At 34.9% G+C, this 27,210-nt stretch overlaps 1 long non-coding RNA gene across 1 annotated transcript; it reads left to right on the top strand.

Annotated features, from left to right (window-relative positions):
• Positions 1–43: 43 nt before the first annotated feature.
• LOC149925416 (uncharacterized) lies at positions 44–26,975 on the top strand. The gene is made up of 5 exons (XR_016476856.1): positions 44–251; positions 4,560–4,598; positions 23,248–23,289; positions 24,644–24,707; positions 26,852–26,975. It is a non-coding gene; the product is annotated as an uncharacterized LOC149925416 (long non-coding RNA).
• The last annotated feature ends 235 nt before the right edge of the window (positions 26,976–27,210 follow it).

Here is a 27,210-nt window from a genome sequence, read left to right as displayed (position 1 = left end):
TGAGTGGTTTACTCACATTTAAAGTGTCCCGGGCCACTAGTGTTGAGCGTTTTCGTTACGAAGTGGCGCTACGTTCCATGTTGTTAGCCGACTAACCTGTCGCTCCTCTGTTTATATCTTGCAATTTGGGCCCGGCTTTTGTTGTCTACAGTTTTCTTGGATCAGTGGACTGTTGCTGAGAGTCGAGATTGTTTTACAAAATCACAGAGGCACTTCAGTCGTATTTTTGCCGATAAAACATGGACCGAAATGTAAGTAGAATTATTTAAGAGTAACATCAAATTTCCGAGCAAAAGTGTTAATATCATCGGCATATTTTTAACCAACATTCGACTTGAAATAGAAAGTTCTGAAGAGTTCAACTGCCAACGAAAACATTTTAAACATTTTGTTAGACCAGAAAACATGACTAAAACATGGATTGCTCTGAGTATTGTCTAAACAATTTTGTTTTTGTGTACCCTGTATACGAAGGCTTAGGCGCATATTTTAAATCACTGAATATTCATTGCGTTAAGTAAAGAACGTTTTAATTCTTTCACAATTCGTTTAGCTTTAAAATTCTAATATTCAGCATTTTCATCCAAGCATTATAAGTATTATCAGAGGTTTATAATATGAATTTCGAATGAAGTACCCTTCTAGCGTGTACGTTGAAAGTTTGAAACCCTTTTCAATGAGATCGAATTTAATCACGTATGTGGATGTGTACACGGTTCACGACTGAAATGAAAATTGACCGCGTTGTGAGAATTTATATCTACTTGACAGTAACTGTATATGCCGAACATTTAGAAGTCTTACTTAAGCCTAAGACCATTTACACCTGGACTGCAAGTCTGCAATGAAGGTAGGCGTTGTTGTTAGGCTAGTGTCGCCGCTACTCCAACGCCACCATCGTTATTTAGAGGCAACTCTCTACCACAAGGGAATACGGGCTGAAAAAACGCGTTCACTTCGTGCTCCTCTCCCGACATTTTACTCGGTCGCCCCGCGAGTCCTCCTGACTAGAGGCTTGCGCCGCCGGTAATTTTTAACGCGCTGATAGCGCCGCCGCCGATTGTTCGAAAATCGGTGCACGCCGCCGCCGATACATAGAACGGCGCGTTGCCGTTTCTTTTTTTTCTTTATACAGTTTTTCTTGGTATATTAAAGGCCGACTACATAAATCTTCGGTTTACTCTGTCTTTCACTGGAAGTAGGCTTACTGCAATGCACGTGTGCCATGCCGTCAGCCTACTTCCAGTGAAAGACAGTAAACCGAAGATTTATGTAGTCGGCCTTTAAGCTTGGTTTTCATTTACGCGAAAATAACCTCATTTGAACACGACGTTGAACGTCAAATTTTGGTTTTCGGATTTCGGTCGACGCAGAGTAATAGCATTTTCACTTAGCGTCAATAGATTTCAGCATTGCTATCTTGGGTATAGAGAGAGTCACTAATATAACCAAGGCTTATCCACATTTTAATTATCTTTAAATTTAAATGTTCTAAAATTGCATTATAATAATCAGTGGCGGACAGGGTCTAATATTTTTTGGTTGCTAGGAGACTAAGGGTCCCAGCTTTAACAACTATACTATGTTTACGGAGGCCCACTTCATGAACGATCCATGGGATCCACGCCATCGGGCAGGTTACCTCTATGGCCAATCCGAGACTGATAATAATTTTTTACTTGAAATTCAATAAATTAAGCATTTGATATACTGCATTTTAGAATTATAAAATCACATCATAATACCTTAAATTATATTTAAATGGAAAATAACATATCAAAAGAGCAATATGTATGTTCACCGTGCGATGATAACCTTCGGCAGCAAAAATGATATTATTCGTAACTCGGATTTATTTCTGATTGGAATGCTCAGAGCGTCAGTGGCGTAGCCAGAAATTCGTCAAAGGGGGTCCAAGAATGTTAATATTAAGAGGGGTGTCGAGAAGGGGGTGTCAATTTAGTATTGTCAAGGTAGGCCCAGGGGGTTGACATTGAACCCTCCTTGTCTACGCCACTGCAGAGCGTTATCGTAGAGCATGACCAAAAAATTTAAAAGCCAATATCGAGCCTTCAACCGAATTTCGTCCCGGCATAACTGCGAATAATTTTGGTTGTCGTTTGACCTTAAAACATTAAAAAAAAAAAGTTTTAGAAATTGAGCCAGTCCCACGTGTTTTCCAGCTGCTGAGCTACATTTGTATTTTCCCTCCCCTCACCCTTTTTCCTTCTTCCCCGGTTATCATTAGTTAGTTAGTTCCTAACTCCGCCGCCAGAGCGCACATTTAACAAACGCCCGAAGCAAATATTCGGGAACGGGGCGTCCCTTTGCGAAGTACATTAATTAGTCCATGGAAGGACTAGTACGAGTTGGTATTTGCCCTTGCCCTTCTGGTCGCGTGTTTTTTAAACTGTCGCTACAAGAAATAGCTCTAAAATTTATACAAACGCCGGCCTACACCGCCGCCGCCGGTCATTTTGGCCACGCCGTCGCCGCCGGTATATTTTGGGTCAAACGTCGCCGCCGACCCATATCAGATCGGCGCAGGCCTCTAGTCCTGACCAATTTTCGCCCGTTATTTACGGCGTCAAGAGAGAGAGCGCGCGCAAGCCGTTCGCCTCCTAAAGAAGGGGTATAAAAAAGGGGGGGTTGCTGCATGTTTGTGGATTACTATCGCGGATTTTCTCCACTTGGTGGTGTGTTGTAGCGGACACTCTGAAATCGGAGTTATAACGTTGGCATTGTAGTCCAGGTGTAAATGGTCTTAGCTTAAGCCTAACTGTCTGAGGAGAGCCTATTACTCTTCGCGACTATACGTTCCGGAAAACCGTGAGGCTTTCACCTAAGACGATTTAGCTTTCACTATTGGGGCCTGTGGCAAAACTAAGATAATATTAGTCTAGGGAAATTGTTAGAAATTAAAAAGCATACATAGAAGGTTACCAAATTATTATTCAATTTAAAAGAAGGCATTTATACAATACTAAATTATACTAACTTAAATTTTATTGTGCACCTAATTAATAAACTAACTAAATAAAATGAAATATCCTAGTACCACTATAATGGACTAAAGAAATTAATAAAATTAAGTTTAAACAAAATTGGGAACACCCGTTAAGCGGATGTTCAACGATACACTTATAAACATTTCACTAATTATATACTGGCTGGGCGAGCATCGCTACCATTGAGTTGCGAATAATATAGAGCCCCAGACCAGAATTTCTCCATAGGCTTAAAGCTTAGCATTAGTGGCAATTATCGGGACTGAAAATCAAGGAACTTTATCAAAGTACGCCTGGCGCCTTCTGTTTGCAATATTGAACAGCCTTTGACAGAGCATTAATTCTTTTTGAATGTCGGGCTGTTAGAGGTCCCCGCCATTCGCTTACTGCAGGTGACTTTATCCATTATGTATCTAGACTCCGTATGGCCTTTTGTCGAGGTGTACTACCGATTATTTCGGACGTGTGTACTCTGCTCCGCGCCTTTGGCATTCGATAACTTTACCGAGTCCAATAGTTTTGGTTTTTGGTTTGTTTATTTATCTTCCTATCACTGTTTGTATATGCTTTTGTTGACTAATTCTATATGATGCCATATACACCAATAAAGTCTTTCTTATTTTTGAGAAAAAAAAGACAGCATTAATATCTCGTGGACTTGCATGCGCGTGCAGTCTGGCGCGAGACGATAATGCATTGTGAAAGGTAAATGATAAAGTTCCTTGATTTTCAGTCCCGTTGCCACTAATGCAAAATTTAAAGCCTATCATGCCTATGGAGAAAATCCGCTCTGGGGCTCTATATTATTCTCAACTCAATGATCGCTACTACGAGCAGCTACCGAAATTTGTGAGATTACCCACGTGCGGCAGAACAAGTTCTTAGAATATTCTTAATTGCTTGTGGACTAACAAAAGCCATGGTCACACGACGGATCGGTTCAATACTGAGTTTAAAAATAACCATTGAAAATGGTTTCGATGCCAGTTTATTCGAAGAAGTTCACACGGGCTTACATAGCAACTAGTATTAATCTTTATTGCGTGCTTGTATTTTTTTAATAAATCAGGTTTCACGACGACGAATTATTAAAGCATGGACTGCAGTCCAATGGGCCTTTTACCATGGTTATAGTATCGTTCAATCATTTCATGTACCCTGGTTTATCGCAAAAATATAGCCACAAAATGATTTATCCTTCATAACCAAGGTTAGCAAAATACTGCGTATAATAGGCTTCACAACTACCCGCCGAACCGTCTTCGTGTTGCTTCCAAAACTAGCGCAGACGAACAGAGTTTACGACACGTATCTTCGCTACTTGTTTTGATTAGACTCAATTTCACTTGTTAGAGGGTTTTAGTTGTCCGGTGACCGTGGCTTATGTAAAATGAAAAATTTCGAAAATTGTGATGATACATATTTCAAGCAAATTAATGGTCAGTATAGGTAGATAACTATCTCGTAAGGCAGTTAAATACTTCTGATATTATCAAGAGCCAGTGGCGCACCCAGAGAATATTAAGTTATCATTAATTTATTTTTCAACAGACTCCACTGACGTTCAATGGGCTCAAATCAATGTTTGAAGTAAGTTTTTGTTGCACAGTGTATCCATGGGCTAGTAGTTTGCCCATGGTGTATCGAAGAACAATTTTGGCGAAAATAAAATAATGGTCGTATTCAAATAATTTTTACGTATTTAGGTCGAGGAAAAAAAGATAAATTTAGATAATGAATCTTATAAGTTATGATTGGGGATTTAATTCCACGTACTAACGTCTCCGAGCGCTATCGAATGGCACCAAAGAAAACTGTGTTGCTTTTACTTCGCCGCTAGGGGGAGGTTGCGCGGCTTTGTAATCATTGCGTAACGTCACTCTTATCTAATTCTCTGAGCGTTAGGGCTAGAAGGGTGAATGGTACGTCAATCGGTAGGTCCAAAATTTGTAATTTAAAAGCTTATATCTATAACGTGATTTCCTTATTTTTGGCGTATTTTAAAGCAAGTGGCGAGCCACCTGTATTATGAAAACGCCCTTGTTATTAGAGATGGCCGTGAATCTATCCGATTCTTCGAAAAACGCGGCTTTACTGGAGAGCGTTGTGCCATCTTTTTATGTCAAAGGAAGCTAAAATTTAAAATAGCCAAATGACAACGTCGTCAGAGAGCCATTGTAAAGTATATAGTTAGGCAACTTATACTCTATTTAGTGAGCTTTAACCTAAATTATACATCCCATGTAAAAATATTGTTTATAATTGCTGTAATTTATGTTATTGACCAATTTCAAAACGACCCAATCAACGCGAGTGGTACCTATAAGGTTCAAGCTTAGGAAATTTAGTGCCATCTGCCTTAATATCTGTAAACTAAATATGTTAAGAAATAGCAGACTCCTTATGAATTTCTAGGTTTTCCGTTTGAACTTTCAGCTGTAATGCAGAGATAATTTTGCACGAGCAGACAGCTTTCATATATTCAATTTAAAACTCTGTCAGTAAGCGGTGATACTTATGACCAAAATTTAAACTACGCGCGAAGCCTTTAAGTACCGCCATTTTTTTCGACGCTAGTGACATCTATTGAAAAAAGAGCTACTTTACGTCGAGCGGCAACCTGCTTTAACTTCGTGGGTGTCAGGGCGGATTAACACTTTCGGCGCCTCTAGGCACATGAACATTTGCCGCCCCTGGGCATTGTCTAACAGGTTGGTTAGCTAAGTAGGGGCAAGCCAAGTACTTCGACAGTGGGGCTTTATCAGAGTTTTGGCGCCCCTAGAAAAATGGCGCCCTAGGCACGTGCCTACTCTGCCTAATGGTTAATACGCCCCTGTTGGGTGTTGTCAATCAGTGGCCAGGTCCTCGCAACAGGATAGCTTTAATGAGTACTACGTTTTGTGCTTAAATAACATGGTTATTCAGAATTGTTTTAAAGCGCTTAAGTTCATGTACAGGATGATAGAAAATGTATTCCAAATTAAACTTTATTACGCAAGATATACATAACGCATGGGGGATGGTGTGTACTCAAATGTTCCGCTGAATCTCTTATTTAGATCATTATCTTATTTTATAATCTAAATTCTTAACACAACGTAACAAAGAGGATAAAATTGTGGGTGGCAAAACCTTACTGTCATAGCTTAAATACGATATACACGGGCATCATGGTAGAATTTTCCGCTCGCAGGAGACGAAAGACGTCATTTGAAGGTAACCAATCAGATACCGGGCTGATTTGGGAAGGAAGGGGGGAAATAATGCGTTTAGCATATGTAACATAATCACTCGTAAGTATGCCATTAGAACATTTTCTTAAATGAAACGAGATATGCAAATTACGTCACTTCCAAAAACGCGTTATAAGATCCTTAAAAAATTTGGGTCAACTTATTGTATGTTCCGTGTGAAACAAGGTCTCATTGAATTTTTTTTATGGAAATGTTATACAGAGGAATACTTATGAGTAATTGTTACATAGCATGAATCTATTTAACCCATGAATATTCAACTGGAATACCCTAGGTAACCTCTGGCGACGCGTGGGGCGGAGCCTATTTATAGTGACGGAGTCGAAGTAGAACTCAGCTGTGTCAGCTGTTATTTATAAGCAGTCGAAGCGTTAGTTCCTAAAATGACGCGTTATGGTTATGTTTCCTTTTTGCAGTACTTATCATTAATCTATTTAAATAAATAGATCTATTTCATATTATTATTAGAATAGATTTTATTAGAATAAAATGATAACAGAGCATTTATTATTTAATAATAATATGGCAAAAATTGACTCAGGTTTTCTTCCAAAGTTTCACCGAGGCTTAGCTTTTCAGAGATAGTTTGTATGTTTAAATTGTTATAAATCTCACAGACACTCGATAGCATAAGATTGCTTTCAAAATATCGGAGTAACATTCCTTTTTAATTTATATTTTTGTACTAGAAATAATTATAACTGTAAAGCTTATTTTGAACAAAATAACGTGAACCGTCCGTACCTGAGAAGTCATTTCGCGGCTATTCTGCTCTCCGAGGCTCCGAGCTCTCGTAAACTATCTGGCGCTGAAATGACATCATTTCCGAATTCGTTCTTATTGGCTTAAAGAGTAAATCACTCGTATGGCGCGAAAATAGGCTCCGCCCCACGTTCCCTCAGTATACCGTGGCTAATGATAGAGTTGGATATTCATGGGTTAAATAGATTCATGTACATAGTCATTATTCCTAATTAGAACTAAATAATATGTTGGAACAATTTTTAAGCGTCGCTCCCAATCCCCTTCATGCTCTAACAGTAACAACCCTGTAAAATTGCGAGTTAGACAAGGGAAGAAGAACGACAATATATTTTTTTAAGCCTCTTTTTAATTACACGTCAGCAATCTTTCAAAACTCAATTCCAACTGACTTCGGTCACGGCCAACTTTGATCACGCGCTGTTCGCGCTACTACGGCCAACACATTCGTCGAAATTCCGCGAGCAAGGATTTTCCCCCTATAAACTGTATTATAATGTGTAGGAGGTCAGCGCCACGCTCGGTGGTTATATTGTCTTCAATGTAAAAACTATACTAAAAATAATAATCCGCTAGGGGCGCTGACGTCATACACATCTTTTGCTCATAGGTTAACACAGAAACGTCAACAAATGAGATGGCCGCTGTAGCGCGAGAGATGCGCAAGAAATCAAAGTTGGCCGTGCTTCGGTAAAGGTCTTTTTAAAACTCTTCACGCGCCAATCATTTCAAATCGCGCCTATTTCGCGTAACAACATTTCACGCGCTATACGATATTTTATTATCTTAACATTCTTTTAATTTTAATTAAAGTGTTGGTTGCACGAAAAATCGATAGCAATAAAAACGAATGCATGCGGGCTTGTTTTGAAGCCCTGGACGTTCTCTATCCAAAAATGGGATTGTCGAAACAAATTTCCAAGCCTAAAGCCCCATTTTCATGCTCGCTGGTAGCGGGTAAAAATCGACAAAATCCGCTTCCGCTATACACTTTTTCACTTTCCGCGTTGATCTGATTCAAACAGATATTTTAGCTTTATTTTCACGCTTGCGAGTGGCGGAAGCGAATTTTGACGATTCTTATCCGCTACCAGCGAGCATGAAAATGGGCCTTTAGTGTACTAATTTTGAGTCCGAAACTGACCTTTTACGCTCCCCAAAATCCTGAAGCTGTAGTTTTATTCCTAAAATAGAAGGAACTGAAGTGGAGCGATTCTGTTTACTTGTAGAAGTTTTCAAACCAGAGATTTTTAATCGTAATATTAGGCTTATTATCGAAATAAAAAATAAAAGCCTAGAAATTATCTTTTCAAATCACGCGGCGCATACATGTATACAAAGTGTTATTATTTGGAGCGCACGCTTCCTAATATTTCCGTGTAGTGGGTCTCGTGCGTATTCACGCGACCTCAACACAAACAAAAATTTGAGCGCGCTCTCTAACTTTAACTGCACGATGAATCAAATTGCTCGACTCTACGGCGCACCGTGTGCCGCGCACGGAGCACGAGCACCGTATAAAAATTCTGTTAGTAGAATCCCATGGTTCAATAGGGTTTTTTTGTTTAGCATCATAGTGGCACCAAGAATTAGTATGCAAGCCTAAACTCTATGTTGGGTAAAGCGACCAATGAGATAACTCGTTGTCAATGACGTCAATGACCACGGCAAAATTCAAAAAAACATTTCCCGTTCTTTTAATTATATCTAATTAGCTACGAAACGTGAAGCAACGGGTATTTTAAACGTAATTTCTTCGTTTAAAAGTAATATTAAGGCGGTAACAAATAATTTGCAACTTACTCTTTAAATAAAGACATGCCAAATATATTAGAGCCCTAAAACTTAGGAGCAACAAACACAAGGAGAATGCAGCTAGCCTTTAAACACGCTAAGTCAGTATTGTGTACAAATTTCATTGGACGAGCCTTTACGCTGAACGTTTTACGGAGACAATTTCAGAAATTTCCCCATCCGACGGCAGCAGACGCTAAAGCATCTAACCAATGAAAAATGTACACAAGAAAATCCACGACTTTGGACGGGTTGCGTTCTTCTTGTGTGGGGTGCTGTGTTTGTTGCTCCTAGCTAAAATTGACTAATTAATGTTCTAACAAAGTAATTAGGGCTGTGCGAGTAGTGGTTATAGGCAATCGAGTCGCGTAATATTGAAGTCGAATCAAGTAATCGAGTACTTGATAAAGGGGAAATATTCTCTTATTCGAGTCAAGTAATTCGGAAAAAACTTCGAGTAATATTTTTAACGAGTCGGGTTATCGAGTATACTTGATTAGGAGCTGGTTTTATTCGAATATTTAGGAAATTAAATTTTTAAATGAGTATAGACTAACTTTCAATGCTGAAAAATATTTATTTCATTTAAATGAACCATAGTTTCCACAACTTTAGTAACATTATAGTCACTAGTGGGATATAAGACTAGTATGAGTAGAAGGAAAGTGAGGGTGTGGCATCGATCCCGGGGTCGGGGTCAGGTTCGGGATCGGGGTCCGGGATTTAAGGGGTGAAATGGGGGTTAAATCGTCGAAAAGTCAATGTATTTAGGGTATTTCTCGCGACGATCTGTTTTCTCATATATAAACATATTATGTCCAGGCCAACTTGTTCATTTATCTACGCTTATCTCGAAAGATACTTGAACGTATATCTTATCAAGTGTTATCGTACGGAATAAGTTGAAATGATGTAAAAATTGATAACCTAGGCGACGCGTGCGCAGATTACCCCGGGGGACGCGGTTAATTTGAATTTAAGAGTGTTTTGACGTCATGGAATATTCGTTGTTAAAGTAGAATGGAAATATTTTTAAACTTCATTTTAATATCATTGTAGTACTTAAATATGCTTGGCACTTGAACCAATCTCACGAGTATTTCTTAAAACGAATATCTCGATCGCGTTTTATCGTACGAAATAAGTGGAAATTATGTAAGTTGTATGATTAATAACCTAGGCAGGAAGATAGCGCGCGCGTGCGCGGATTACCTGGGAGGCGCGGATTGCCCGGGCGCGCGGTTAATTTGAATTTAAAACATGGATTCCCTCTCCGAAATAATTCATGTACCCAAAATTGGACCGCAAGTTTTTTTCTTTTAGGGGAATCTCTATGGGAGTTTAACATTACAATAAAGCTAATAGGTCCAGTTTGGGGTACTTTTGGTCCGAAATGGGGTACATAGGGCCGAAAATGGTGACTTTGGTCGTTTTAAGGGTACTTTTGGTCTATTTTGGTCCATTTTTGGGTACATCAGAAAAGCAGTTGGAAAAACGAAGAGCCTTATTTTTTTTTCCACCCATCTCCAAACTCCAAAAATTTATTGCTTTAATTTATTTATCGCTTCCGTAGGTATAAAATAAGATAAAAACCACTTACCTATATTTTAATTACGGTAAATTAAAAATACTTAATTAGTGTACTAAGTTACGTTTAAAAGAACCTTTTGTAACAATTCCAATATGTAAATATAGGTATAAGGATTGAAAAAATACTTAAAGTGGTTTTACTGATAAACTCTAAAGGAATTTAACTTTAAAGGGTATCTTAGATTATTGTTTTTAATTTTATTCAAGTTGAAAACGTATTAAGAGTCCTTCAAAGTACTATAAAAGGATTTTATTTACGAACTTAATTCATATTTTCTTCAAACTTTCAATTCGCTTTTATTACTATTTAAATACGGTAAAATATAATTCTTATACACAAATATAGTCAGAAAGATACTATAAAACACTAAAATTAAAATTAAATTAAATTTGTGTGGATAAGATTTGTAAATATCATTTTGAAACTAATAACTTTCACGCTTTATTTAAGTCAAGCCAATAAAAACAATTACCTATATTTTAAATACGGTAAAATATAAATACATTTCCGATATGTAAATAGGTAGAATAACACTATGAAAAGTTCCTTTTTCTTCTTTTAATACGACAACACACAACTCTGATACGCAAATATATAAAGAAAATATAAAAAAAAATTTACTCTACGTTCGATACGTTAAAATACATTTCCGATACACACAAATATAGATAAAGAAATACTATAAAATGTAAAAAGGTAGAAAAATACTACACATTAACCATTATGAATTTAAGCTTACAACATCCTTCACGTATAGAGCATAACATATATGTTCAGAGTTAACTTGTTTCCTCGTTATCTTTATCGCATGTGTTTTAAATAGCGTATGGAATAAGTTAAGAATGTACTGAAATGGTGTATGTTTAAACCTCGTAGAATAAAGAGTAAAACATATGTTCAGAGTCGGCTTGATTACTAAAGCGAATAACACAGAGACGTTTCAGGTGTAGTCACGTAGGAAGAAAAATACTACAACACTCTCTATACTCTACATTCAACACGTTAAAATATACTTCCGAAATGCCAATATAGGTAGTAAAATACTACAAAATCTCTATACTTTACCTTCAATACGTTAAATTACATTCCAATATGTAAATATAGGAGGAAAAATACTACAAAAGCCTCTTTTCTTGGCGTTCAATATGTTAAAATAGATTTCTGAAATGCAAATGTAGGTAGTAAATACTACAAAATCTCTATACTCTACCTTCAATACGTTAAATTACATTCCAATATGTAAATATAGGAGGAAAAATACTACAAAAGCCTCTTTTCTTGGCGTTCAATATGTTAAAATAGATTTCTGAAATGCAAATATAGGTAGTAAATACTACAAAAGCCTCTTTTCTTGGCGTTCAATATGTTAAAATAGATTTCTGAAATGCAAATATAGGTAGTAATTACTACAAAAGCCTCTTACTCTACGTTCAATACGTTAAATTAATGATATGCCTCCGATCGAATCGTTCATTTTTTCCTATTTAAATATACGCATTTAAATTAGAATTGCTTCTAGTGTTCGGCAGTCGATTAATTATTATCCACAAATTTTCCGATTTATTTAAAAAACGTTGGTAAAAAGAATATCATTTTAACTTATTTAATTGTGTTTTTTACCCAACCAAGCATTTATTTGAATAAAAGTGGTATTTATTTAAATAACCAATAGTTAAATAAAAATTGTTAAATGTTTAAATAATCGAAAGTGAACAAGCCTATTTTTTAAATAAAACAAACAGACTTTAGAGTTGATAAGATTTGTAAATATCATTTGAAACTAATAATTTTCACGCTTTATTTAAGTCAAGCAATTACATTTTTAAAAATGAAAGAAGTTAAACAATATAAAAATTTGTAAATATTGTAAATATTTTTAGGTAATAAAGAAATTAAGAAATGTTTTAATTAAAATATCTTTCATTTTCTACTACATTTTTAAAAATGAAAGAAGTTTAACAATATAATTATTCTAATATAATTTCAAAATCAGGTATTATTTAAAGTACAAATGCATAATTTAGTGAAGCAATTCTTATTTAAATACTTTTATTTAATTAATTTGTGTATCTGAAATGTATTTATTGAAAAATAAGTGGGTTTTACTATTTATCACGGTTTTTTATATATATATATATATTGGAATTGTTACAAAAGGTTCTTTTAAACGTAACTTAGTACATTAATTTATTTTGGAAGTTCAAAACGTATTAAGAGCCCTTCAGAGTACTATAAAAGGATTTCATTTACAAACTAAATTAATATTTTCTTCAAACTTTCAATTCGTTATAATTTGAATTTAAATGAAAACATCATGGATTATAGGTGCGTAATCTACTATTAGACCGAACGGATTAAAAAATACTTAAAGTAAGTGGTTTTACTGATAAACTAAAGGAATTTAACTTTAAAGGTTATCTTAGATTATTGTTTTTAATATTATTCAAGTTCAAAACGTATAAAGAGTCCTTCAAAGTAATTTAAAAGAATTTTATTTACGAACTAAATCCATATTTTAGAAGTTAGTTTGTATGAAATACTTACTAATACCTGAAAAATGGACTTTAGAGTTGATAAGATTTGTAAATATCATTTGAAACTAATAATTTTCACGCTTTATTTAAGTCAAGCAATTACATTTTTAAAAATGAAAGAAGTTAAACAATATAAAAAATTTTAAATATTGTAAATATTTTTAGGTAATAAAGAAATTAAGAAATGTTTTAATTAAAATATCTTTCATTTTCTACTACATTTTTAAAAATGAAAGAAGTTTAACAATATAATTATTCTAATATAATTTCAAAATCAGGTATTATTTAAAGTACAAATGCATAATTTAGTGAAGCAATTCTTATTTAAATACTTTTATTTAATTAATTTGTGTATCTGAAATGTATTAATTGAAAAATAAGTGGGTTTTACTATTTATCACGGTTTTTTTATATATATATATATATATATTGGAATTGTTACAAAAGGTTCTTTTAAACGTAACTTAGTACATTAATTTATTTTGGAAGTTGAAAACGTATTAAGAGCCCTTCAGAGTACTAATAAAAGGATTTCATTTACAAACTAAATTAATATTTTCTTCAAACTTTCAATTCGTTGTAATTTGAATTTAAATGAAAACATCATGGATTGTAGGTGCGTAATCTACTATTAGACCGAACTAATTAAAAAAAAATACTTAAAGTAAGTGGTTTTACTGATAAACTCTAAAGGAATTTTGTAATTTTCTAGAATAGCAAAGTAAAACTAAAACGTAAACCAAGTTTAAAACGAAACTAATAACTGGGAGAAAGGTTGAAATAAGTAATTTTTTTTTGATTTTTCGTTTTTTAATTTTTGAGTTCCCTATATTATTATAAACTAAATTAAATATAATTTTTGAAAATTTGTGATAAAAGATCTGCTCCTTCGTGTTTTACATATATTTAAAAACTCGAGATTTTAATGAATTGTTTTCAAAGCATGAAAAATATAGCAGATCCTTTGATTTTAATTGTAGTTAGTAGTTACTTAAAAAAAAAAGTCGCTAGCTGACTTGGAGCTGGTGTAGTTAAATTTTAAAAATGTGTATTTTAAACTTTGTTTGTAAAAGTTTTTTTTGAAAAAGTTTAGTATTATAGTTTAAATTTATTAAATAAAATAAAATAAAATATAAATTATACATTTGGTTTAGTATTTTACTATTGCAAGTAAAATTAATAGTAATTTCAATTACTTTTTTAGTTTTTTTTTTGACAAATATGCAAACTATTTAGTTATTTCAAAAACAAATACGTCGAATTATTTGGTATTCGAAATACTATTGGTTAGTTTTTATATATTTAATTTTATTTTTCAGAACAATTTCTCTTTGTCTAGCTTCTTCTAACTTTAATTTAGATGGCCTTAAAGCCAAGTATTTAACAAATTTTGTAATCAAGTAGATGGAGCTTTAAACAATTTTTCAGTCATGTAGTCAAGGAAATGTTCAAATATACGTGTATTTGGTCATTTTGATGGTCAAATAGCCCAGTATGGAACTGCGAGATGATAGTCAGACATTGAGACGCGGGTGGCGCCCGTGCCCCAGCGTCCGCGCCCTCGCCCTGATGGTGCCCCGAGCCTCCGTCGACGTCTGAAATGTGAAATGGGGCACCGACGGGGCTGGCGTGGACGCTGGGGCACTGGCGCCACCCGCGTCTCAATGTCTGACTATCATCTCGCAGTTCCATACTGGGCTATTTGACCATCAAAATGACCAAATACACGTATATTTGAACATTTCCTTGACTACATGACTGAAAAATTGTTTAAAGCTCCATCTACTTGATTACAAAATTTGTTAAATACTTGGCTTTAAGGCTATCTAAATTAAAGTTAGAAGAAGCTAGACAAAGAGAAATTGTTCTGAAAAATAAAATTAAATATATAAAAACTAACCAATAGTATTTCGAATACCAAATAATTCGACGTATTTGTTTTTGAAATAACTAAATAGTTTGCATATTTGTCAAAAAAAAACTAAAAAAGTAATTGAAATTACTATTAATTTTACTTGCAATAGTAAAATACTAAACCAAATGTATAATTTATATTTTATTTTATTAAATAAATTTAAACTATAATACTAAACTTTTTCAAAAAAAACTTTTACAAACAAAGTTTAAAATACACATTTAAAAAATTTAACTACACCAGCTCCAAGTCAGCTAGCGACTTTTTTTTTAAGTAACTACTAACTACAATTAAAATCAAAGGATCTGCTATATTTTTCATGCTTTGAAAACAATTCATTAAAATCTCGAGTTTTTAAATATATGTAAAACACGAAGGAGCAGATCTTTTATCACAAATTTTCAAAAATTATATTTAATTTAGTTTATAATAATATAGGGAACTCAAAAATTAAAAAACGAAAAATCAAAAAAAATTACTTATTTCAACCTTTCTCCCAGTTATTAGTTTCATTTTAAACTTGGTTTACGTTTTAGTTTTACTTTGCTATTCTAGAAAATTCCAAAATTCCTTTAGAGTTTATCAGTAAAACCACTTACTTTAAGTATTTTTTTTAATTAGTTCGGTCTAATAGTAGATTACGCACCTATAATCCATGATGTTTTCATTTAAATTCAAATTATAACGAATTGAAAGTTTGAAGAAAATATTAATTTAGTTTGGAAATGAAATCCTTTTATAGTACTCTGAAGGGCTCTTAATACGTTTTGAACTTCCAAAATAAATTAATGTACTAAGTTACGTTTAAAAGAACCTTTTGTAACAATTCCAATATATATATATATATATATATATATATATATATATATATATATATATATATATATATATAAAAAACCGTGATAAATAGTAAAACCCACTTATTTTTCAATTAATACATTTCAGATACACAAATTAATTAAATAAAAGTATTTAAATTAGAATTGCTTCACAAAATTATGCATTTGTACTTTAAATAATACCTGATTTTGAAATTATATTAGAATAATTATATTGTTAAACTTCTTTCATTTTTAAAAATGTAGTAGAAAATGAAAGATATTTTAATTAAAACATTTCTTAATTTCTTTATTACCTAAAAATATTTACAATATTTACAAATTTTTATATTGTTTAACTTCTTTCATTTTTAAAAATGTAATTGCTTGACTTAAATAAAGCGTGAAAATTATTAGTTTCAAATGATATTTACAAATCTTATCAACTCTAAAGTCTGTTTGTTTTATTTAAAAAATAGGCTTGTTCACTTTCGATTATTTAAACATTTAACAATTTTTATTTAACTATTGGTTATTTAAATAAATACCACTTTTATTCAAATAAATGCTTGGTTGGGTAAAAAACACAATTAAATAAGTTAAAATGATATTCTTTTTACCAACGTTTTTTAAATAAATCGGAAAATTTGTGGATAATAATTAATCGACTGCCGAACACTAGAAGCAATTCTAATTTAAATGCGTATATTTAAATAGGAAAAAATGAACGATTCGATCGGAGGCATATCATTAATTTAACGTATTGAACGTAGAGTAAGAGGCTTTTGTAGTAATTACTACCTATATTTGCATTTCAGAAATCTATTTTAACATATTGAACGCCAAGAAAAGAGGCTTTTGTAGTATTTACTACCTATATTTGCATTTCAGAAATCTATTTTAACATATTGAACGCCAAGAAAAGAGGCTTTTGTAGTATTTTTCCTCCTATATTTACATATTGGAATGTAATTTAACGTATTGAAGGTAGAGTATAGAGATTTTGTAGTATTTACTACCTTCATTTGCATTTCAGAAATCTATTTTAACATATTGAACGCCAAGAAAAGAGACTTTTGTAGTATTTTTCCTCCTATATTTACATATTGGAATGTAATTTAACGTATTGAAGGTAAAGTATAGAGATTTTGTAGTATTTTACTACCTATATTGGCATTTCGGAAGTATATTTTAACGTGTTGAATGTAGAGTATAGAGAGTGTTGTAGTATTTTTCTTCCTACGTGACTACACCTGAAACGTCTCTGTTATTCGCTTTAGTAATCAAGCCGACTCTGAACATATGTTTTACTCTTTATTCTACGAGGTTTAAACATACACGATTTCAGTACATTCTTAACTTATTCCATACGCTATTTAAAACACATGCGATAAAGATAACGAGGAAACAAGTTAACTCTGAACATATATGTTATGCTCTATACGTGAAGGATGTTGTAAGCTTAAATTCATAATGGTTAATGTGTAGTATTTTTCTACCTTTTTACATTTTATAGTATTTCTTTATCTATATTTGTGTGTATCGGAAATGTATTTTAACGTATCGAACGTAGAGTAAATTTTTTTGTATATTTTCTTTATATATTTGCGTATCAGAGTTGTGTGTTGTCGTATTAAAAGAAGAAAAAGGAACTTTTCATAGTGTTATTCTACCTATTTACATATCGGAAATGTATTTATATTTTACCGTATTTAAAATATAGGTAATTGTTTTTATTGGCTTGACTTAAATAAAGCGTGAAAGTTATTAGTTTCAAAATGATATTTACAAATCTTATCCACACAAATTTAATTTAATTTTAATTTTAGTGTTTTATAGTATCTTTCTGACTATATTTGTGTATAAGAATTATATTTTACCGTATTTAAATAGTAATAAAAGCGAATTGAAAGTTTGAAGAAAATATGAATTAAGTTCGTAAATAAAATCCTTTTATAGTACTTTGAAGGACTCTTAATACGTTTTCAACTTGAATAAAATTAAAAACAATAATCTAAGATACCCTTTAAAGTTAAATTCCTTTAGAGTTTATCAGTAAAACCACTTTAAGTATTTTTTCAATCCTTATACCTATATTTACATATTGGAATTGTTACAAAAGGTTCTTTTAAACGTAACTTAGTACACTAATTAAGTATTTTTAATTTACCGTAATTAAAATATAGGTAAGTGGTTTTTATCTTATTTTATACCTACGGAAGCGATAATTAAATTAAAGCAATAAATTTTTGGAGTTTGGAGATGGGTGGAAAAAAAAATAAGGCTCTTCGTTTTTCCAACTGCTTTTCTGATGTACCCAAAAATGGACCAAAATAGACCAAAAGTACCCTTAAAACGACCAAAGTCACCATTTTCGGCCCTATGTACCTCATTTCGGACCAAAAGTACCCCAAACTGGACCTATTAGCTTTATTGTAATGTTAAACTCCCATAGAGATTCCCCTAAAAGAAAAAAACTTGCGGTCCAATTTTGGGTACATGAATTATTTCGGAGAGGGAATCCATGTTTTAAATTCAAATTAACCGCGCGCCCGGGCAATCCGCGCCTCCCAGGTAATCCGGGCACGCGCGCGCTATCTTCCTGCCTAGGTTATTAATCATACAACTTACATAATTTCCACTTATTTCGTACGATAAAACGCGATCGAGATATTCGTTTTAAGAAATACTCGTGAGATTGGTTCAAGTGCCAAGCATATTTAAGTACTACAATGATATTAAAATGAAGTTTAAAAATATTTCCATTCTACTTTAACAACGAATATTCCATGACGTCAAAACACTCTTAAATTCAAATTAACCGCGTCCCCCGGGGTAATCTGCGCACGCGTCGCCTAGGTTATCAATTTTTACATCATTTCAACTTATTCCGTACGATAACACTTGATAAGATATACGTTCAAGTATCTTTCGAGATAAGCGTAGATAAATGAACAAGTTGGCCTGGACATAATATGTTTATATATGAGAAAACAAATCGTCGCGAGAAATACCCTAAATACATTGACTTTTCGACGATTTAACCCCCATTTCACCCCTTAAATCCCGGACCCCGATCCCGAACCTGACCCCGACCCCGGGATCGATGCCACACCCTCACTTTCCTTCTACTAGTATGCTAGCCTACTAACATAATTATAGTAATTAATAGTAAAATAACAATAATACATAGTTTGCACCGAAGGGAGGCGCCTATGGTCTCCATGGAAACCGGGAGGGGGGTCAAAAACTCAAAACATTTCGCCGATAGCTACTAAATAGGTATCCATTTTGTTGGTTATCTCATTGAAGCGACAAAATTGACGAAAATTAGATTTATATGCTTTAAAGTTTTTAAAATAATATCGTTATGGACCTTAAGCAAAACCCGGGTTATTTAAATAAATAGCAAATGACGACAGGAATATCTACGAAAAGAGGTTGGCAAAGTTTATCAAATTAGGCCTTTGTGGTGATCCTTTTTATAATTACCTTCGGTATCGAATAAAATGACAATATTCGGTCTCTCTTTCTAATTGAACTAATCGAACAATTTTTAACAAGGCAGGTAATCATTTTTAACGTGAAACTAAATTCTTAATCATTTTAAAATAATTAAAATCCGCAAACAGACGATTGAAACTCTTAACCCTCGAATATTAGTAAGGAAACTACACCAGCAAAATGGCGTTATTGTACGGTTCCTTCTTGCTCAAATTACAAATATTACATATTTATTCTTGGTGCATATATCTATACTTGGAACTGCGTTATTGATGACGTAGGGATGCAAACTATGTATATAATTTTGTTAAATTATGAATGTACCGTCTGTCCATACATGTATATTGCTTAGGAAATTAAGACTCCTGAGTTATTGCGTGGTCACTGTTGGAAATTAAAAAACCAAAAATAAACATTATGCTATATTTTTTTTTGAAACTTGTATTTTGTTTTGCGGACCTCATAAACGGAATCGCTTCGTCGACTTCGGACCTTTGATTTTTTATAGCTATCCACGGTTTTGGAAATTTGAACTTTAACCCCAAGGAGTCGTCGAACGCGTACCGAATGATGTCATCTCTCAAAACGTGACGAGTTATTTACCACACAAAGAGGTAATTCCGAAGGACGTAGAAACTACACGCGTTAGAGTCAGGATTTATTGAACCTCTTGGTTAGATTTCGGATAAGTCCTGTCGCTTTCACCGCGGATTTGGAAAAAGCTTTCCTGCAAATTTTACTGGATCCGAAAGACCGAGATGCCTTTAGATTTCTATGGAGGTCCGGAGAAAATGAAAAAGACTTTGATACTTATCGGATGACTAGAGTCCCTTTCGGGGCTAATTGTTCCCCATTCTTGCTGAACGCGACAGTGGATTATCATTTAAAGATAAATGATAATGAATACCCAGATGCTTGCAATGTGATTAGGAACCGGAAATACGTAGACGACCTTCTTGGAGGTGGAAACACTGTAGAAGAAGCGAGAAAACTGTCCCTACAGTCACGAGATATATTTAAAAGGGCGAAGATGAATCTTCGAAAGTTTCAAACCAATTCAGGAGAATTAAGAATGACGGTGTTCATCAAGGGGAAAACAAACCGGAAGTCAAGGTTTTAGCATTACTTTGGGAGACAGAGCCAGACACGCTGTGTATTAACACTTCGTCAATTACGGAAAATCAGGGGCTGAATACTAAAAGAGGAATATTACAAACCGTAGCCAAAATCTACGACCCATTGGGTCTCATAGCGCCTTTTAGAATCCGAGGTAAATTACTTTTTCAAGAACTTTGGAAGGAGAAGAAGCTCTCATGGGATGATGTCTTACCGGAAAACACGATTTCGAAATACATGCAATGGTGCAGGGAGCTTCCAGAGTTGAAAAATATGAAGATACCTCGCTGCTATTTTGACGAAACCTCTGGGAAAATAATTAAACGGGAATTAGTGTGCTTCTGTGACGCGAGCGAAAAGAGTTTCGCGGCGGTCGTATACCTTCGCTAAACGAGTGAAATTGGAACCATCGGAACGGCGATCGTGGCGTCGAAAACGCGTGTCGCGCCAATACAAGAAAAGGAAGTCACCGAGGTCAGTCTACCACGACTGGAATTAATGGGGGCGCTTCTAGGCGCAAGATTAACAATTTCGCCGATAAAAAATATGACATACTTATGTTCACGGATTCCAATATTGTTTTAGGGTGGATAAATTCATCGGAAAAAGAATTTAAACCTTTTGTGAGTAACCGGGTCCGAGCCATACAAGCTTTAACAAAACCCTAACAATGGAATCACATGAATGGAAAGGAAAACCCAGCCGACTACCCAACAAGAGGGTTGGATGTTAATAAACTTAAGGCGCAAAAAGCTTGGGGGCATGGCCCAATATGGCTTCGGTTACCAAAAGAAGAATGGCTGAAACAAAAGTTAGATTACCGGATATCACGTCCGAATGACCGAGAACGTTGCAAGACATAAAAGGTGGAACCTTTTCAAGGTAGCTGCGCAATAGAGCCAGTTATAATGAAAGCCGTTTTGGATTGGCAAAGATATGGAAACTTACGGAAGTTACTCAGAATAATCGTAAGAATTAAATGGTTAGTCAAGTTCATCCAGAAGAACGGGAATCAACCAATTATGGCCCCAATTACGGGGGAAGAAATAATAGAAGCAGAAATTGTTTTAGTACGAGTCGTACAATCAGAATCGTTTCGGGAGGAATTTGCAAAATTACGAAAGGGAGAAAAGTTACCGGCAGACTTAAAAATAAGTTATCTGGATCCTTTCATTGAAAAAGACGGTTTGATGAGAGTAGGCGGACGACTACAATACTCAACTTTCTCCTACGAAGAAAAACATCCGCGAATTTTGCCGTACAAACACAGATTTACCAACTTGTTAATTTACCACCATGCTGAGAGAACGGTACTGGGTATTACGAGCGCGACAAAAGGTGAAATCACGATTGAAGAAGTGCGTAATTCGCAAGAAATTCGGAGTTAAATCGGGTAGCGCGATAACCGCTCCTTTACCGGCTGATAGGGTGACGGAAGCACCTACCTTTAACGTAACCGGAATAGACTTTTGTGGTCCACTTTTCGTAAAGGATGACAATGATGTCAGAAAAACATACATCGCCATTTTTATCTGCGCGATCACAAGAGCTGTTCATTTAGAGATTGTTTCAAATTTAACTGCTGAACACTTTCTCTACGCTTTTCGAAGATTCGCGGCACGCAGAGCAATTCCGCGTATCATCTATAGTGACAACGCTCTGACGTTCAAGAAAGCCGACAGCGACCTAAAGGAAATATTTGAGACCATACGGAGTACGCAAGTCAGGGATTACGTGGCCAATCTGAAAATCAGATGGAAATATAGTGGAAAGGGCGGCTTGGTGGGGCGGATTTTGGGAAAGAATGGTCCGTTCCATCAAGACCGCTTTGAAGAAAACACTGGGAAAGGCTTCCCTAAAGGAGGAAGAAATTTCCACCATAGTGGCGGAAGTAGAAGCGACGATAAATTCAAGGCCGTTGACTTATATTTACTCTGACCAAAGAGAACCCGCGCCACTTACCCCTGGCCATTTTCTGACCCAAGGTCGACTCACCACTCTACCATCCAGAACCTTTGCAGAACCAGCCAATTACAGAAGCTCCAGAGAAGAGATTATACGAAGATATAAACACCAGCAAACCTTGCTTGATCGGTTTTGGGTGAGGTGGCGTAAAGACTACATTTTAGAATTGCGCTCGGCGCAGGAAAGAAGCCAAGCCAAAAATGGACCAACGTTTGAAGTTGGAGATGTAGCCCTCATAGAGAATAAGGTACCTCGCTTGATGTGGAAAACGGGAAAGATTGTGGAACTATTTAAAGGACGTGATGAAATTGTGCGATCTTGCAACATTCAGTTATCTAACAAAAATTTTATCAAAAGACCAATAAAATTAGTTTACCCTCTAGAAGTAAACATAGTAAAAGAATGAACTCAAGTTCATTGGGGGGAGTGTGTTGGAAATTAAAAAACCAAAAATAAACATTATGCTATATTTTTCTTTGAAACTTGTATTTTCTTTTGCGGACTTCATAAACGGAATCGCTTCGTCGACTTCGGACCTTTGATTTTTTATAGCTATCCACTGTTTTGGAAATTTGAACTTTAACCCCCCCGACTCAAGGCGTGAGAACCTTTTTTGTTTTTAAAGTCGCACAGAAGACTCAATAATATTCTGTATTTTTTGTAAGTAGTGGTTTGACTGTCGAGATAGACAGATGCATTCTCCATTTTGTTATTAAACATTTTGTATTTTATCCAATTTGAAATCGAAGTTTTTTCCCGACATAAACATTAATTGGGTTTACTATTTCTACGTTTCTCAACAGTCAATTTACCACGCAATAACACAAGAACCGTAACAGAGTAACTGTTTGTACAATATTAACAAATGGATTTTAGTTATTTTTAGGATTTTTACTTTTGTACCTCAAAAGATTTGTATATTTATTTGTAACCTCGCTAAAAATATTTAGAACAAAGCTGAAAATTGATTAAAGTTTTTTCTTTAGAAGCTGGAGTCTTTGGAAATTGAAAATGAAGAACTAAAAAAGGTAAACTGTGTGCTCAACTTATTGAGATCTTTAACTTCAGTAGAAATGCTGATTTGATTTTCCAATCTTCGTAATCCTCCGTCTTTGTATTAAACCACGAATATATTTAATTCTAACGTGAATATCTAACTTCGCTGCGGTTTATCATAAGTTAGTAAACGTCTGAGCTAGTAGTTGGTTCAACTTTAGGAGTAATTTTCAAATATGCAGTAAAAACCTCAAATCAAAAACACCATTTCTTGATAAGCCAGGTCAAAACCTAGTATGTGTAAAATATCGTTTTGCAATGGGGTATTCAATTCCCATGCTATAAACTTCTAAATCCTAAATACCTTCTCCATGAGAATATTAATTATTTTTTTCTGGTAAAACAAAGCATATCCCACTTGATTGGTTTCACCATATTGTGATTTCAGGCGTTAGTGAGATTTTATTAGGTGGTTTCTTTTCGCCTGTTCTCGGACTAAAAGTGTATTCTTTTTACCCTAAAACGTTTTATTCGTCTGTTCCGGGGATGAAAATTACTCCGCCCCCTAAACTATTCGCTTGTTCCGGAGTATTAGGGCTACTCTTTTTACTCCTTCTGAAAAGGAGGTGATTTTGATGGGGGGAAAGGAAGTGTGCCGTTTTGAGCGACCTCTAAAGGAGTAAATAGGATTTTGTCGTGTGCGAAATTAGGATTTTTCGTATTTTCGCTTCACGTCTCATGTAATACAAACCCCGAGTACAAGTACGGAATAAGAAAAACGCAGTACTTCGGCAGAATATGCCATTCGAGGCAATATCAAAATTAAGACTAAATTTTGTAATCGGTTATCTTAATTTGGTAACCGCCTCGAAGGTATATCTGACGAAGTACCGCATTTTTCTTATTAAAATAACGGTCGTATTAAAATTGTTTCACTTTATCAACTAAAAGTTGATCAAACCCTATAATTAATGACAATGACACTTACCTATAACTGAAAAATACCTATAAACCATGTATAAACGCTTTAAAATGGTTATTTCTGTTTCGGTGTCAATCTTACCCGCTAAAAGTTAACCACAATTTTCTTTTAAAAAGGCTCGCTTATATCTTCCCTACCCGTAGCGCCACACAACGGAAGACGCAAAAAGGAATTATATTAATTAATGAGGTCCCAAAAAATTTAAAACTTAAATATTTAATTGCAAAATAACCGTTTAATCCTTAAAATACAGAATCCTTGGTCAAATATCAAACATGGACCTTGACTGTGGTCCTTCAATGGCACGGAAAAGCCTATAATATCCGCCTGTGCTGTCCTTATAGAAAGTCGTTTGTGTTCTCAGAAAGTCGTTTGTGTTCTCAGAAAGTCGTTTGTGTTCTCAGAAACTGGAAGTGGCTGAAAGCAACGCTATCGAAGCAGAGAGGAGGAAAACGGAAATCGAAGAAAGTAATAATAACCACTTTCAAATGGTTTAGGAATCATATAATATATCTCAAACGAGAGAACTATTCATCTCTCTATCCTGGTAATGTCATTTGCTTGAAACGTGTAGCTTCGAAGATTCCGGCTCATTTCTCAAAATACACGTTGGAAGAAAAAATAGGGTCACAGAATCGTTTGAATTTGGAGATTGGGGCTACAGAATCTCGTGCTTTAGGAAGCGGGATTAAAGAGAAGGAGCTACCTGAAATTCGGCCCGAATTTTTCAAACGCGTCTGTTAACATTTAGACCCGACATATTTGAAACTATACAGTTAAAATATAACTTTAAGTAAGTAAATAGGCTTAGGCAATGTAATTATTATATTTATCTTCGTCAGACTGAGTTAAAAGAAACTTTATCCGCTAGTGGCGTGACAGACCTAGAGGTCCTCTAGAAGAAGTCATAATCAGCTAGGCACCCAAGGCACAACCCTAGTCATCTAGCGGATTTTAATATCTTTATCCCTGGTGGCCGGTTTACATTGCGAGCCCTTCATGCCAAGCGAGTCCATTCACTCACTATTACCGTTAACCCCAACAAGTTTCTAAGTAGACGACTATTGGAATAAATAGGGATGCCTAATAGACGATGGAAATATATTAAAATCTTCTAAATAAAAATAAACAATGCGATCTCGACCTTCACCCCTGGAATTAAGTTACCATATGTCAAGACTAACAATTAAATACAACAAAACACATGAGGTCACATGCGCTGTACTATATGGAACATAATTTTTAACAAAATCTCGTCGAAACGTTTTCTATTTTTTTGCCTTTTCAGCTTACATAGAGCCACGTAGCGGCGAACGAGAAAATCTCATAAACTGCTGCGTTTTCTCCTGTTAAGCATACGAAAAAAAATCATGAGTTTGAGTTTTTCGCGTTCGCCGATACGTGGCTCTATGTAAACTGAAAAGACTAATTAGTGGACGGTAAATTGCAATTTTATATATTCATTGGGCTGCTGGAAAGGTTACCATCGAAAACATCTGTAGGAACTAAGCTTTAGATTCCCTGACCCTAACTTCCGTTTCCCTATCTATCTATGAGTTGTTGTTCCTCACGGAGTGGCAGTTGGCGTAATTTTTCATATTTCCTGAACAAGATTTCATCAAAGAAAATAAATATTTTGTTATCAGTAAAATATCCTGGAAATCAAGGCTTCGACAAAAACCAATCGGGAAATATTATATACGGTGGTACCCATGAACGGTTTCGTGGGAAAATCATTTCCATTGAAACCATGTTTCATTCGAAAGAGATGGATGAATACTTCACACGTATTAGATTATATATTTTATACTTGTGTTCTAACCATACAGGTGGTTTCAAAAGGTTATAGGAGTTGTAGGGGGTGAGTTGAGTAAGAGGAGCCGGGTTCGATCCCAGCTTGTGGCACTGGGTGAAAACTCGGAACAACTCCTTCTGCGTTGAGTTTGCAAGTTCTCTCCCCACTGGTTTAAGGGGTTTTCCCCCGATTTCTTCGGTTTCCCCTTCCATAAAAACTTGTCGAGGTTAACGGTAATAGTGAGTGTAGGGAGCTGTAGGCTTGATCTCGTGGCATGCAGGGCTTGCCACCACCCTCCTACGCATTGTAACCCGGCCACCTGAATTAATGGCTTCAAAAGTCGCTTGATGACTTAGGCCTAAGGTGGTGCCTTGGGTATTAGCCTAGCTGATTATTATTATTATTAAGTATGCCTGTTCTTTCCCCATTTTCCTGCGATGAGTTAAAGAGCGCCAGAGAGCTTCAAAGTGTGGCCTACTATCACCTGGAAGTAGGCTACAACAAGCGCAAAACTAAGCAGCAGGGAAATGCGAACATTAAGGTTTGGGTTCGTGTGATAGGTATAAAAGGACTTTGTAAACAAATCGAGGTAACCAGCGGCGTAAAAAAGTAAACTTAAACAGTAAGTCCCCGCTGGTTTGTTTTGCACTTGTTGCAGCCTACTTCGAAGCTCTCTGGCTCTCTTTTAACTCATCGTAGGAAAATGGGAAAAAAAGGTATACTTCTCAACTCGCCCTTTACAACTCCTTAACATTTTTGCATGACCTTTTGAAACACCGTGTATAAACTAATATTTTCCTAAATGTCTTTCTTTCAGCCATGTATCGACTGACAGTACTACCAATAATTAACGATGTTGAACTTCAAAAACTACCCGCTACGATTGTGTCTAACCCTTGATCAATATAGGATATGCTGCTGCATGAACTCAAGGAAAGGTTATTACACTGCTATTTGAATAATTCAAACGTTATATCTAACTCCAATATGTATTTTTCAGATTCCTTCACTATAGGAATATTTTTTCGTTAAAAACGAATTTAGTTGTAAATGTAAAATTATATAATCCGTTCACAAAGAATAAAGTCTATTGAAATACAAAATTATACTTCGTTTACTTTTTGGATATTATTATTTAGGATTGGCAATTTCAACATTAAATCCCAAAAATAAATC

This window comes from Leiobunum rupestre, chromosome 10, assembly GCF_980474605.1.
Source record: "Leiobunum rupestre chromosome 10, qqLeiRupe1.1.hap1, whole genome shotgun sequence".
Classification (NCBI taxonomy): domain Eukaryota; kingdom Metazoa; phylum Arthropoda; class Arachnida; order Opiliones; family Sclerosomatidae; genus Leiobunum; species Leiobunum rupestre.
The sequence above is the reverse complement of the archived record's forward strand: the minus strand, read 5'-3'. Positions and strand labels throughout refer to the sequence as shown.